This window comes from Carassius auratus, unplaced genomic scaffold (genome assembly GCF_003368295.1).
Source record: "Carassius auratus strain Wakin unplaced genomic scaffold, ASM336829v1 scaf_tig00034597, whole genome shotgun sequence".
Lineage (NCBI taxonomy): Eukaryota > Metazoa > Chordata > Actinopteri > Cypriniformes > Cyprinidae > Carassius > Carassius auratus.
This window is the reverse complement of record NW_020526165.1, coordinates 24,100-38,658: the sequence shown is the minus strand read 5'-3', so window position 1 is coordinate 38,658 and position 14,559 is coordinate 24,100.

The window sequence follows — 14,559 nt, the reverse complement described above, 5'->3', positions numbered from 1 at the left end:
TCCACCAATCCTAATGCGTCGCTGCTGCAAACAGGTTAGGCTGCACTTCAGTCAAAATGAATTACATTTTTTAAAAAGTAACGGACAATGCACCATATGGTAATGGTAACAGAGTTAATTATTTAAAAAGTAATGCGCTACAGTAGTTACTTTCAAACGAAACTGCTTACTAATAACGCCTTACTGCCCAAAACTGGACAAACTGACGCAAATGATTCGCGAACCCACTACGAACTCCCGAACTGATACAAATGATTCGCGATCCCGATCCAAACCTTTGAACTGACTCAAATGATTCGCGAACCCGATCCAAACCTTTGAACTGACTCAAATGATTCGCGAACCCGCTCCGAACGCTCCGAGCTCCCGAATTGATTGAAATGATTCGCGATCCCTCTACGAACTCCCGAACTGATTCAAATGATTCGCGATCCCGCTACGAACTCCCGAACTGATTCAAATGATTCGCGATCCCGCTACGAACTCCCGAACTGATTCAAATGATTCGCGAACCCGCTTTGAACTCCGAACAGACTCACATGATTCGCGAACCCACTACGAACTCTCGAACTGATTTTAATTTTTAGAAAGTAATTTTTAAACACTATTTTGATTAAGTCAGACCAGCACAAACTGAATATTGTATATCACAAGGATTTCTGAAATAAATAACAAAACACCTGAATAATATATTCAGAAAAACTAAAGTGGCTTCTGCATCATAAAAGCTTTATGTAATGTCTGAAAGACAGGAACACGCTCATTGTATCAGCCCTGTTACCAGAAAAGCATACGTTAAAAAGTTATTTGGACATATTTAAAAATGTACATATATGATAACATTTAAGCCTCTCATTAAGGCACGTAATGTGGTGTCATAACCTATACTTCATGGCTAGTAATGGCCGCCAATAACCTTTTACGTCAACCCTGTTACCGTCAACCCTGTAACCATTCCAGGGTAAGAGTGTTGACGCAAGTATGTTTTTGTGTGTCTTACCCATGTTGTATACCCAAGAAGGGTTAAATCAAGGGCAACTGGACTTGGTACGTCCATATTTGAAGAAATTGCCTCTCATCCAAGGGGTTTCTTCATTTCTAAATGACTGAAGGGGAGTGCCAGGTATTTAACCTCTGCAGGGTTGTAACCCCTGAGCAAACCCTTCTTGGATAACTATGACCTGGATGACTGAGAATTTTAACAGACATACTTTTCTTAGAAATAGTATACATAATATACATGTTTTTACAGTTTTCATCCCTAAAAATCATGTTTTTTATTTATTCTACTGATAGGTAGGCTAAAATGTGTTGAGATTACTGATCTATATTGATACAGTCAGTATAAATTAACAAGCTTTTCGGTTTGCATTTGGGATACTCTGCATACATGCACTTCATTGCACAACCAAACAGCTGTTCATTCAGCAACTCCTAGTGAGTGTGCATACATAACGACACAAACATTCTCATAGAAATCACACTCTGCATTTCCATACGAAGCATGCATGAAATAAAGGTTTATGAAGTCAAACGATAGCTTTATGTGCTTTACAGATGAACTTGAATTCTTTATTAATTTGAAATGTACAGTATCATCTTTGGCTCGGTAATGCAAGTTCACAATCCGATTTGTGAACAGATGATTCTTATGAGTGAATCTTTTAAAATAATAATTTCCTTTATTTATTTATTGAACGAAACCAGTGTGGAAACCAATGCTTCACTAACTAGATATATCTGGTTCAGGGTATATTCTGGCAAACCGTTTACCAATCACGTTTCGCAATTGGCAAAGCAAACTGTATAGTACACGCCACTACCAACACACAACAGGTAACTCTGTGTTTTCTCAGCACTATATCATAGAAAGTACGAGGTTTGAGAAGTAGAAAGCCTGGCAACAGTTAAAACATTTTAAATTTAAAGTTCATGCAAACAGATAAGTTTTGTTTTTTCATCATTTTTATGCTAAAATATCTCAACAGAGCTGTCTACAAAATATGCTGATTAGTCATGTTGAATTAAAGGTTTACGAATGTCCAATTAAGACTCCATTACAACCATAACTGTAACTCAAACAAGCATAATAACCAATACGGTAACTGTTGTCAACCCTGTTACTTGTATAATATTCTAAATGTAACTTTTAATATTCTCAATTCACAAACACTCCTAATGTAACGGGGGGGGGGGGGGGGGATATTTCACAGTATATCAGATTTCTTCTATACATGTATTTAAAACCTTTTCAAAAAGTAATTAATATGTTGGTAACAGGGTTGACCAAAAATACATATTTAAATTGGTTATATGAAAAATAAATAAATAAATAAATAAGATGGCACGGCACATTTTCCTGAGAGGTAACGATCTACTTCATCCAAAAAGGGCCTTAAAGATTTTCAAAACAGTACTTTGAAAATCAAACATTAAAAGTGTGAAATGGCACGTTTTCTTATAATGACCCATATGAACAATGCAGTGCTAATTGACATAGCATTTATTACAGTATAGAAATGATTCTGCCTTATTAGGAGATAAAAAGTGTTTGTATTATCAAATCATTATTATTTGTTATTGTCCAGCAGTTATTGATTTCTAAGCCAATTAAAAGCTAGAAATTATAGAAAATTAAAGTTGCTTATGGTATCCACTACCAGTCAAAAGTTTTTGAACGGTAAGCTTGTTAATGTTTTTTAAAGAAGTCTCCCCTGCATTTATTTGATCCAAATACTGAAAAGCAGTGAAATTGAGAAATATTTTTACTAGCCTATTTAAAATAGCTGTTTTCTATTTTAATATATTTCAAAAGGTTTCTTTGATGAATAGACAGTTCATAAGAGCAGCATTTATCTGAAAAAGAAATCTCTTGTAAAATGATGTCTTTATCATGACTGATACATTTAAAGAATCCTTGCTAAATAAAATTGGAAATTCGTGTGCTAGGAGAGGACATTCGAACCAGAAAGACACAGCTTACATTTGACTAAAAGTTTTTTGTCTTTATGCTCAACTAAAGTGAAATAATCAAGAGGGTCTGGCTGGAGACTTGCACTTGCACTCTCAGACTTGCATTTCCACTAGTGACGTCACTTGCAGTCTTTTTTTTATTTTGTTGAATTTTTTTATTACTTTTTGTTTGAATTTCCCAAAATTTTATAACAGTAGCCAGGTGGCAAAGACAAGAAAAAAAGAAACTAAATTACAATTGTTTAAAAAATTGTTTACAGTGGGTCGGCATCCACCAATCCTACAATGCGTCGCTGCAAACAGGTTAGGCTGCACACTTCAGTCAAAATGTATTACATTTTTTAAAAAGGAACGGACAATGCACCATAGGGTAATGGTAATGGAGTTAATTTATTTAAAAAGTAATGCGTTACAGTATTAATTAGTCAAAAGTAACTGCGTTACAGTAACGCTTTACTGCCCAACACTGGACAAACTGACTCAAATGATTCGCGATCCCGCTTTGAACTCCCGAACTGATTAAAATGATTCGTGATCCCCAAACTGACTCAAATGATTCGCGAACCCGCTTTGAACTCCGAATTGACTCAAATGATTCGCGAACCCGCTTTGAACTCCGAACTGATTCAAATGATTCGCGATCCCGCTACGAACTCTCGAACTGACTCAAATGATTCGCGATCCCGCTACGAACTCTCGAACTGACTCAAATGATTCGCGATCCCGCTACGAACTCTCGAACTGACTCAAATGATTCGCGATCCCGCTACGAACTCTCGAACTGACTCAAATGATTCGCGATCCCGCTACGAACTCTCGAACTGACTCAAATGATTCGCGATCCCGCTACGAACTCTCGAACTGACTCAAATGATTCGCGAACCAGCTCTGAACTCTCGAACTGATTCAAATGATTCGCGAACCAGCTCTGAACTCTCGAACTGACTCAAATGATTCGCGAACCAGCTCTGAACTCTCGAACTGATTCAAATGATCCGCGATTCAAATGATATGTGTTATGGTCTATACAAACACATAGTAAAACAGAAAGTAATTTTTAAACACTATTTTGAATAAGTCAGGCCAGCACAAATTGAATATTGTATATCTCAAAGATTTCTGAAATAAATAACAAAACACCTGAATAATATATTCAGAATCAAAAACTAAAGTGGCCTCTGCATCATAAAAGCTGTTATGTTGAGCCCTTAAAAATGTTCCTTTCACAGCTTAAGTATGAAAACTATCAATAATGGACAACATAACACAAAACATTTTGAAATAAATTAATGAAAGCAATCTGAATTATTCAGAATCAATTTAGAGAAACATACATACATATATACACCTATATATATATATATAGAGAGAGAGAGAGAGAGAGATAAATGCTGTTTAAAAATGAAATCTATGTTCTCATGCTAAGGAGCTGACTGAATAGCGCCACCACCAGTTCAAAAATCCACTTTTCTTTTTCGTCAACGTGTTTGATGAAGAAGTATTTCTGACATAAGGTTGAGGTTCAGAGCAGGAATATGGTGATATGGGTTACAGAAGGTGTATTGTATAGTATATACTATATTAAATAATTGCCTATATATAATGTCAGGATGTTTAAAAAGGGCAATTTTATATTTGGTTAATGTTTTTTTTAAATAGTTTCTACCTGTCTCTGTGTGTGTTTTTTTTTTTTTTATTGCTTTATTATATAGTTTGTGTGTGTGTTTTTGATGAGGAGCTCGTATTAAGGTGTATTTCTCTGAGGCGTCACTGGTTGGAGCCTGTGCTCCTCCACACACACACACACACACACACACACACACACACACACACACACACACACACACACTGAAGGAAAGAAGCTCAGTTTTCCTCCTCGAGTGATTGACCGCCTGATGTTGGTGTGTGCAGCTCTCGAGGAGCTCAGGACGCTCTCTGACGGACTTTAGAGGATCGGGAATGAAGGTGAGGCTTTAGTTCGCTGTGTTTGTCGATACTCTCTCCTTCGGTTTGTGATCCGCGAGCAGATTTAGGGTGTTTCGCGAGCTTTTCTCGGACTCATATTGACGAAAGTTTGGCGTTTTCTCGTGAATCTCGCTGCAGTGTCTCGGGGTCTTTCTCTCGAGCAGATGTCAGAGCTTAGTTTTAGTGGAAGCTACTAGTTTAAGACAAATGAAATAGGTGTGTTGTGATGAACGCAAAATAGCCTATCAATCGAGTAAGACATTTAATTTAACTCATGCACTCTGCAGCACGAAACCAGTCATCAGTAACACAGGTATGTTTGTAGCAATACATATGAGTCATTAGTAAAGATCATGTTCCATTAATATATTTTGTTAATGTCCTTCCGCAAACGTTAATTGTATGCATTGCTAAGAACTTCATTTGGACAACTTTAAAAGCGATTTTCTCAATATTTAGATTTTTTTGCATCCTCAGATTCCAGATTTTCAAATATTGACCGATCCTAACAAACCAATTTCAATGGAAAGATTATTTATCAATTAAAACAAAAAAGTGATACTCATGACTGGTTTTGCGTTCAAGGGGCACATGTGCATTTAAACCACGAGATGTTTTAATCCGTGTTGGGTTTTGTGTTAGTTAATTCTTGAATTAGCTACTTTTAGATTTTCATGCGTGCGTATTTTGATTAGTAATGAAACCAAACACACAAAGCTCTCGTTGTTTAGGTTAGCAATTACTGGAAGTTTTTTGACATGTTGATGAATTGCGATTTGATTAGGGATGATTCCTGAAGTCGTTTTACAGGTTGTTTCTAAATTAAATGATATTGCATAACTCCCAGGGATATGATTTATTGGTCTTCATCAAGGTCTTACGAAATATTCTGTTTGACTGTTCTTGTAGATGTTGAGAGATCTGAACATCATAAATCCATAAGGAGCTTCATTCATCTGCAGACTGAGGTAAGACAATCGGTCAAAGACTTTAGCAAGCGATGCGAGAACAAACCGAAATGTGTTTTTCTGTGGCTGATGTTTTCATTTTCAGTGTTGAATCTTTGGTTAAGTTTTGCTTGTTTAATGGCTGAAATAATTGTGATTGTTGTGAAACAGCTTAAGGGTGAACACACACACACACACACAAAATAGTTTACAGTACATTTTTAAAGCTGAAATGTGTCATTAAGCTGTACAATAAAAATAATAATGACTGTTATCAAACCTTTTCCCCAGACTATCCCCTCGCCCGTCATTGGTCAATCATACAAGTAGCCCCTCCCCCAAACCACGTCATTGTTTGAGTCAGAAATAACAACGTTTTTGATCAAATCAGTGTTTTTGAAAGCGTTTTTAAAGTAGCACTGGTCAATGATTAATCGCATCCGAAATAAGTTTTTATGTACATAATATATGTGTATACTGCTTATATTTATTATGTATATATAAATACACACACATGCATGTATCTTTTTTATATATATATTCAATCTATATATATATAATACAAATTATATGAGTTTAAATATAAACATGTAAATACAGGAAAACATTTTTTGCCCAGAACTAGTTTAAAGTGTAATTTGGGATATGATATTTTTTGGGTTCAGGGCTTGTGTTGGGAGTACTAGTTTGTTTATTGGAGTATTAGTTTGTTTAATGGAGTACTGGTTTGTTTACTGGAGTATTGGTTTGTTTAATGGAGTACTGGTTTGTTTACTGGAGTATTAGTTTGTTTAATGGAGTACTGGTTTGTTTACTGGAGTATTAGTTTGTTTAATGGAGTACTGGTTTGTTTACTGGAGTACTGGTCTGTTTACTGGAGTATTAGTTTGTTTACTGGAGTACTGGCCTGTTTACTGGAGTACTGGCCTGTTTACTGGAGTACTGGCCTGTTTACTGGAGTATTAGTTTGTTTAATGGAGTACTGGTTTGTTTACTGGAGTACTGGTCTGTTTACTGGAGTATTAGTTTGTTTACTGGAGTACTGGCCTGTTTACTGGAGTACTGGCCTGTTTACTGGAGTATTAGTTTGTTTACTGGAGTACTGGTCTGTTTACTGGAGTACTGGGGGGTATTCCAGAAAGCAGGTTATGTGACATACCCGGGTATGTTTAAGAGTAAGTAAGCGGATAACCTCAACTTTGGGTTCCAAAAACAGAGGTAACTTTCAGGGTATGTTAGTAGTCATAGCAACTCACTCTCTAAACTGAACCTGCTCCGGAGCAGGTTATGTTCCAGGGTTAGTTCACTACAGCGAGCCTTCAATGGGGTGACAGATTATTATATAATATTACAATATGTAATATAGCCTATTTTATTTATATATATATGATATGTTAATGAGGAAGCGCTAATATAAGTAATAAATAAGGTAATATATTATTCTAATATGATTATTTATTTTATTGGCATATATAAGAGTTATCTATAAATTATGTATTAAGAGGTATGCATAAATTATAAAACAATATGACAAGGTAATGTTTAACTTATATATATTTATATATTTTATTTATTACATGTTATATCTCACACATGGAGTGGTATTTTCTATAATGTCTGAATTCTAAATCAAAATACATATCTGATATGACTTAATGTATAATTAGCATAAAACAAATAATACAATTTACATTCTCAAGGATTGGAAAAAAAATTAAATGATTGCACAGCCATCAGTAAGGTGGCGATATGCACTAAGCAGGTAAACAACTAATGAACAAAAGAAGAAGAAAGAAACAGCTTGGCGCGCTTTTTCTTAGCGTCCGTTTCTATAGTGACTCGTCGATTCGTTGCTCTGTTGAGAATGTCTTGAGTCTTAACCAGGAACATACTCTGAGTTGAATGAACTTACTCCCAGACGTGTTTTTGGAACCACATACCTCGAGTAAGCAAGGTTTGGGGTTAATCAACCTAGAGTTCAGGGTTTAGTTCAAGGTAAGTTAACCCTGCTTTCTGGAATACACCCCAGGTCTGTTTACTGGAGTATTAGTTTGTTTACTGGAGTACTGGTCTGTTTACTGGAGTATTAGTTTGTTTACTGGAGTACTGGTCTGTTTACTGGAGTATTAGTTTGTTTACTGGAGTACTGGCCTGTTTACTGGAGTACTGGTCTGTTTACTGGAGTACTGGTCTGTTTACTGGAGTATTAGTTTGTTTACTGGAGTACTGGTCTGTTTACTGGAGTATTAGTTTGTTTACTGGAGTACTGGTCTGTTTACTGGAGTATTAGTTTGTTTACTGGAGTACTGGCCTGTTTACTGGAGTACTGGTCTGTTTACTGGAGTATTAGTTTGTTTACTGGAGTACTGGTCTGTTTACTGGAGTACTGGTCTGTTTACTGGAGTACTGGTCTGTTTACTGGAGTACTGGTCTGTTTACTGGAGTACTGGTCTGTTTACTGGAGTATTAGTTTGTTTACTGGAGTACTGGTCTGTTTACTGGAGTACTGGTCTGTTTACTGGAGTATTAGTTTGTTTACTGGAGTACTGGTCTGTTTACTGGAGTATTAGTTTGTTTACTGGAGTACTGGTCTGTTTACTGGAGTACTGGTCTGTTTACTGGAGTACTGGTCTGTTTAATGGAGTACTTGTTTGGAGTACTCCTTATACTGTATGCATTGATGAACAGAGGTGAATAAGACTTATTTGAGAGCTGTAGTATGACTGTGTAGCAGCTGATGAATTCATCATCCTCGTCCTTGGATCTGATCTGAGCTCATGGTTTTTGGCCGTCCAGTGAATCGGTCTTTAATCGTTGCGTGTGTGTTGTGATATCGGTGAGTATCGTGTGTCTCTGATAAGCAGTTCTTTGGGAGCGTGTCAGCGGCTACACAGGAGTCATTTATACTGCGGCGTAATGAGAGAAAGCCATTACAGGCCTGATGTGTGTTTTGGGTGGGATTTCTAAAAGCCTGCGTGTGGGAAAGTGCTCATTTTGTTTGTGTGGTCTGGCTTTGGCGACCGTAGGCTTGTTTGAATTAAACCCAGCGGGCCGGCGCTGTTTAACTGCTTTTATTTCACCGCGGCGTCGTTCAGTGTGAAAACGTGCCGCGATGATGTTAAGTCATCACAGGTCACGGTCACTTGAGGTTGATCATTATGGGTTTTAATGGCTGATTCCAATGTTAAAAGAGCAGATGGGCAATATAAAGATGATATTTATCTCAAAATAGACTCAGTGTAGGGGTGCACTGTTTGAGGGAAAAAGTAAAAATTTAAAATTAATTTTTTTTTAAAGCTCTCTTTTTGTGTGCACAATTTGGCCAAATTTTTGTGATTTATGTGATATGAATGATTTAAAAAAAAAGTAATAATTATATGATATAATCATTACGTAAAAAAAAAAATAGATGATGATGATGATAATACATTTTATATAATAAACGTAATTATTATATAAAAAGTGTTATTAATAAATAATATTTATTATTATTGTTATTTTCCTAAAAAATGAAACAATAAAAATGTTTTAAACATAATTTTGTTCGATTGTATAATTTTTTTGTCACATAAAATACATTTTATAATTAAGTTTAATTGATTAATTGTATTAATATTAAAATGTATGAATAAATTTCAATTATTTTAACGTGATATTTTAATTTACACCCAGAATGTAAATTAACACTTATTTACACATATATAATATTATTTTAATACCCAACATTTAAAAAAAAAAAGTGCGTTATATTTAGAATAATATTTAAAAAAAACATTCAGAGATTTATAAACGAGAAGAAAAATATTAAAATCCACTCTTAAACAAACAGGCAACCAATGTAGTGAGTAAAAAAAGCAAGCTTTGACAACTGAATTTATTTGTCGGTCAAACTTTAAGCCATCATTAAAAATGAAACCAGGGATTTTTACCCATGATTTCAAACCCTCCCAAATCCAGTTTCATGGAATTTGAAAATTCAGATGGACTAAAACCTATAATTTCAGTTTTCTTTTCATTAAAGAATAAAAAATGTAAAGCCAAGCCTTTACATCTGCCAAACATGCCATAAGAGACTCAAGACCCACAGAATTTAGTTTGACAGGCAAATAAACCTGAGTGTCATCCGCATAACAGTGAAATGACAAACCGTGTTTTCTAAAAATCGAGCCAAGAGGGAGAATACAGTATAGAGAGAAAAAAGCAAAGGAGCCAAAATAGAACCCTGGGGAACCCCACAAGGCAAAAAAGCATTACTCGAGTAATGCTCACCCACTCCTATTTGCAAAATATGATTTAAACCAATCTAGAGCAACACCTCTTAAACCAACACAATGTTGTAATGTCTTCAGTTGAACGTGTGCAATTATGACATTTCTCAGACGTTTAATGCGGCTACTGTGTGCGTGGACACTGCAGAACACTGCGCCTTTGTGCTCTGGATCTGGATACCCCAAGGGCTTCTGGGAGAATTTAACAAGCTTCTGATGTTCCTGGAGCACAGAGGCGTGTGAGATTCCTTCATCAAGGTGCATTTCCAGCCTGGAGTTTAGAGTCCGAATAATGAGCTCAGATCGTTCTCGGAAACATGATGTGAACTTCAAGACCTGCTTTTTATCATTTACACATAACATTGGCATAAAAATGTGGCATGATGTGAAAATTCAGCACAAAAATGACCATTACTTAATATTTCATACACTACCAGTTAAAAGTTTTTGAATGGTAAGGTTTTTTATTTTTCAAAGAACTCTCTTCTGCTCGCCAAGCCAAAATATTTCACAATATTACTGATTTTGCAGTATTTATTTACAGTAAAAACACTAATATTGTAAAATATTTGTACTATTTAAAACATCTGTTTTCTGTGTGAATCTGTGTTAAAGTGTAATGTTTTTCTGTGATGCTCCGCTGTATTTTCAGCATCATTCCTCCAGTCTTCAGTGTCACATGATCTTCAGAAATCAGAATAATATGCTGAAAATACAGCTGTGCATCACAGAAATAAATTACACTTTAACAGAGATTCACACAGAAAACAGCTGTTTTACATTTCAATAATATTTCACAATTTTATACCGTATTTTTATAAAATGTTGCAGCCTTGGCGAGCATAAGAAAATTTCAAGTCTTAATTTTATTGAATTATCAACATAATTCTCTATATTGTGAGTGATATGGTTAGTAGGAGTATGAAACAAGTGTATTGTGTGTGTTTGCTGTGGCTCAGGTCTGCGTCTGTCTGCAGTCTGAGCTGCATTAGCTGACCTTTGACCTCGTCGTCTGCTCGTGTAATTACAGGAAGCGGGCGTGGCCAATGAGAACAGGGGATTGTGGGTGAGCATTAATGAGCACAGAGGTGGCAATGTTGCTAAAGGGGAGAACAGAAGTTATTATTAGTTTAGTGTTTTCTGCATGATTCATAACTAAATGTTTACATTATGTGAAGAAAATGTATGCAGTTTTTGGAAAAGCCACCACCGGATTCTAGAATCTTGTTCTATGGTTGCCTGGATGTTGCTACACTGTTGCTAAATTGTTAACTGGATGGTTGCTATTCAGTTTGCTTCTGTCTCCAGTGAAATGAGTCCATGTTAATATTGATGTTAATATTATTGGATAATATTGAAATGTTTGATATTATTTAGCCCCGTTCACATAGTCTTGATTTCATCAGCAGGAAAGTAGTTTTCAGAAAATTGTTACATTTTAATGAATAATTATGTCCATTGTAGTGTAAAAAGTTAATTATTAATTAATATTATTCATTTATTTATTATTCATAATGTATTAATATTAAATATAAATATTTAACATACATGTTTAATATTTTTATAAATGTAATATTACTAATATTTAATAAAATAAAAATAATAAAATAATTTCAAGTAATTAAATATATAATTAAAAGTGAATTATTCAAGAATAATCTAATATTTAATAAAATATTTGATATGTTTAATTTTATTTTTGGGGAAATATTTAATAATAAAATAAATAAAATCACTTAAAAGTAAATAAATATTTAATTTAATAATATAAAAGTTTATTATGATTAGCAATATTAGTATTATTATGTAATATTATTTTATAATGTATAACAATATTTAATATAAATACATTTTATAAATATTTTATGTAATAATTAAATTATTATAAAATGGAAATGTTAGTTTTTATTAACAAATATACCACCTAGAAATAGTCAATAATGGTGACCTATTTACAAATTGTAATTCTTTATAATAGCTTACACTGGAGTCATTTATTCTGATTTCTATCAGCTCATGTTTTTACCGTAAACGCATGAAGTGTCGCATGTGAAAGGAATAAACCCCGACTCGTCTCAGATCTCTCCGAGGCTCTGAAGATGAAAGCCGGCGAACTTTGTCAGAGATGATTTGAATTATTATCTCATCAACATGTCACACGCTGCAAACTAAATTCATCTGACTCTTGACTCGCTGACTGTGACCGGCGGGAGATTTATGGCGCTCCGTCTTTGATTTCCCACCAAAACAGTTCGGAGCCCTGCGCTAATGTGTCCCGCTGCATGCCATCCGTCCATCCATCGTGTGTTGATCTCCAGCTCTTCGTGAACAGCCGTTCTGTTCTCAGCAAGCGTTTTAAAGACTGCCGGTAAAAGTGTTCGTGAATCACTCCGAGTGTCAAACGCTCCATTAATCCCCAGCACAGATGCATTATGGGTGATGGGTTTAGAGAGGATGGCATGACACTGCTCTTCAGGGACTCAGAAAGAAGACTGGAGCCTACACTCTTAAAAATAAAGGTGCTTAAAAGTTCACAGTGATGCCATATAAGAACACTTTTTGGTTCCACAAGGAGCCATTCAGTCGAAGAACCATCTCTTTCTTATCTTTTTATAATCTGAAGAATTCTTCACAAAGAAGCTTTTATGAAATGGAAAGGTTCTTCAGATGTTAAAGGTTCTTTATGGAACCATTTAGACAAAAAAGGTTGTTCTCTTCTATTTTTAAGAGTGTAGGGATGAGCCTATCCACCCTGAAGTATTGACATTTCGGTACTAATGCGAGTATTGAAAGTATTGATACTCAAATAAAAAATGAAGAGTTCATTTGCAATATCAGATAAAGTTTAAAAATCATGTAGTTATTTAATAGTTTTAGTTTATTTATTTAAGTAGTATTATTTAATCGAAACAACCCAATTGCAGTTTGTTTAATATGAACTGAAATTTAATGTTTTTGCAAATGAACTCTTAAAATACACTGTAAAAAGTGACCTTGAATTTAACAGTTAAAAAACAGTAAAAATGCTACAGTAAAAACCTGGTAAAAGATTAACGTTAGTCCCTTACTATATACGTACAGTGAAAAACTGTATTGCACATGACGTAATTTTACGGTAGTATAACGTTTTTGGAAGTGGAAAAGAATATATAATTTACAGTTAATAACCGTAAATTGATATTTCTGCGTTACGATTCAAATTTGATGTTTGTTTTTAAAAACGTCAGTTACATTAGGGTTGTATGTTACATCTAATGTTGTTAAATGAATGTTTATTGCATTATTTCAGTTTCCCGTGTGTTACCGTGAACGTGTTTAGTGTTTGTGTGAATGACTCTGTGCACTTCTATATGTGTGTTAGTGTTTAAAAGCTGCGTGTGATCGGCTTTGGTTTGTCATGTGACTTTCTCATCAGCACCTGCTTTTGGTGATTTCAGTGTATTACAAAGAATCAAAACACATTTAATTGCTTCAATAGGATGTTATATTACCATTTTATCAGTTACAGTATTTAACTGTAGATTTAAGTTAAAAACATAAAACCTAAAATGTTTTTACCGTATTTTTTTTTTTTTTTTTTTTTTACAATGTATCTATTAAGGTGTGTTCTAAATGTTGTGGAAGACAGACCAATCAATCGCAAAAAGCATTCACTCAATTCTGCGTTTCCCAAAAGCCCAAACCAGTGCTTATCAGAGGACACAAATACACGTTTGAGTGATTTCAAAATAAACAAATTAAATTTGTAGCCTACATACCGTAGTTTGTGCAATTGCATTTCTTTAAATTCTACTGATCATGTTCTATTCTGTAATGATAATATAAGTCTTACACTGTCAGAATATAAAGTTGTATTTTATGCATTCAGCAGCCTGTCACTGATTGTCCCTTTATGAAAATGAACCATAATATGACTAAAGTGACCATAGTTCAACTATAGTATTTGTGGATTCTATGTTTACCACTATATCAGTAGCATTTTTAAACCACGTGTAAACAAAAATATAACTTAAGAAGTTGGCTTATTGAATGTTAAAATGTATTTAAGATATAAAAATTTGGGAATCATTACCAATTTTACTCATATTAATGTAATAAGTCAATTAAATTACAGATGAGTACAGATGAGATTTGTGAGGAACCGAACATTAATGATTATGATTATTTTAGTGCTGTCCAGTCTCTGTCACAATCAGTTCAATTTTAAAACTCACATCAAACATTGTTTCCAGAAACATTACTTTTTTTTTTAGTTAAAATAAAAAATTTCTGAGAAGAGCTTGGCAATAAACGAAAAAAAAAAAAAAAAATCTAAATTTTTAGTAGGCTAACTCCTTTATCTATGTTTAAAAATCTGTGTGTTTGTTTTACTTTTATCGTGACTTAGCGGATTTAAAATGTTTAAT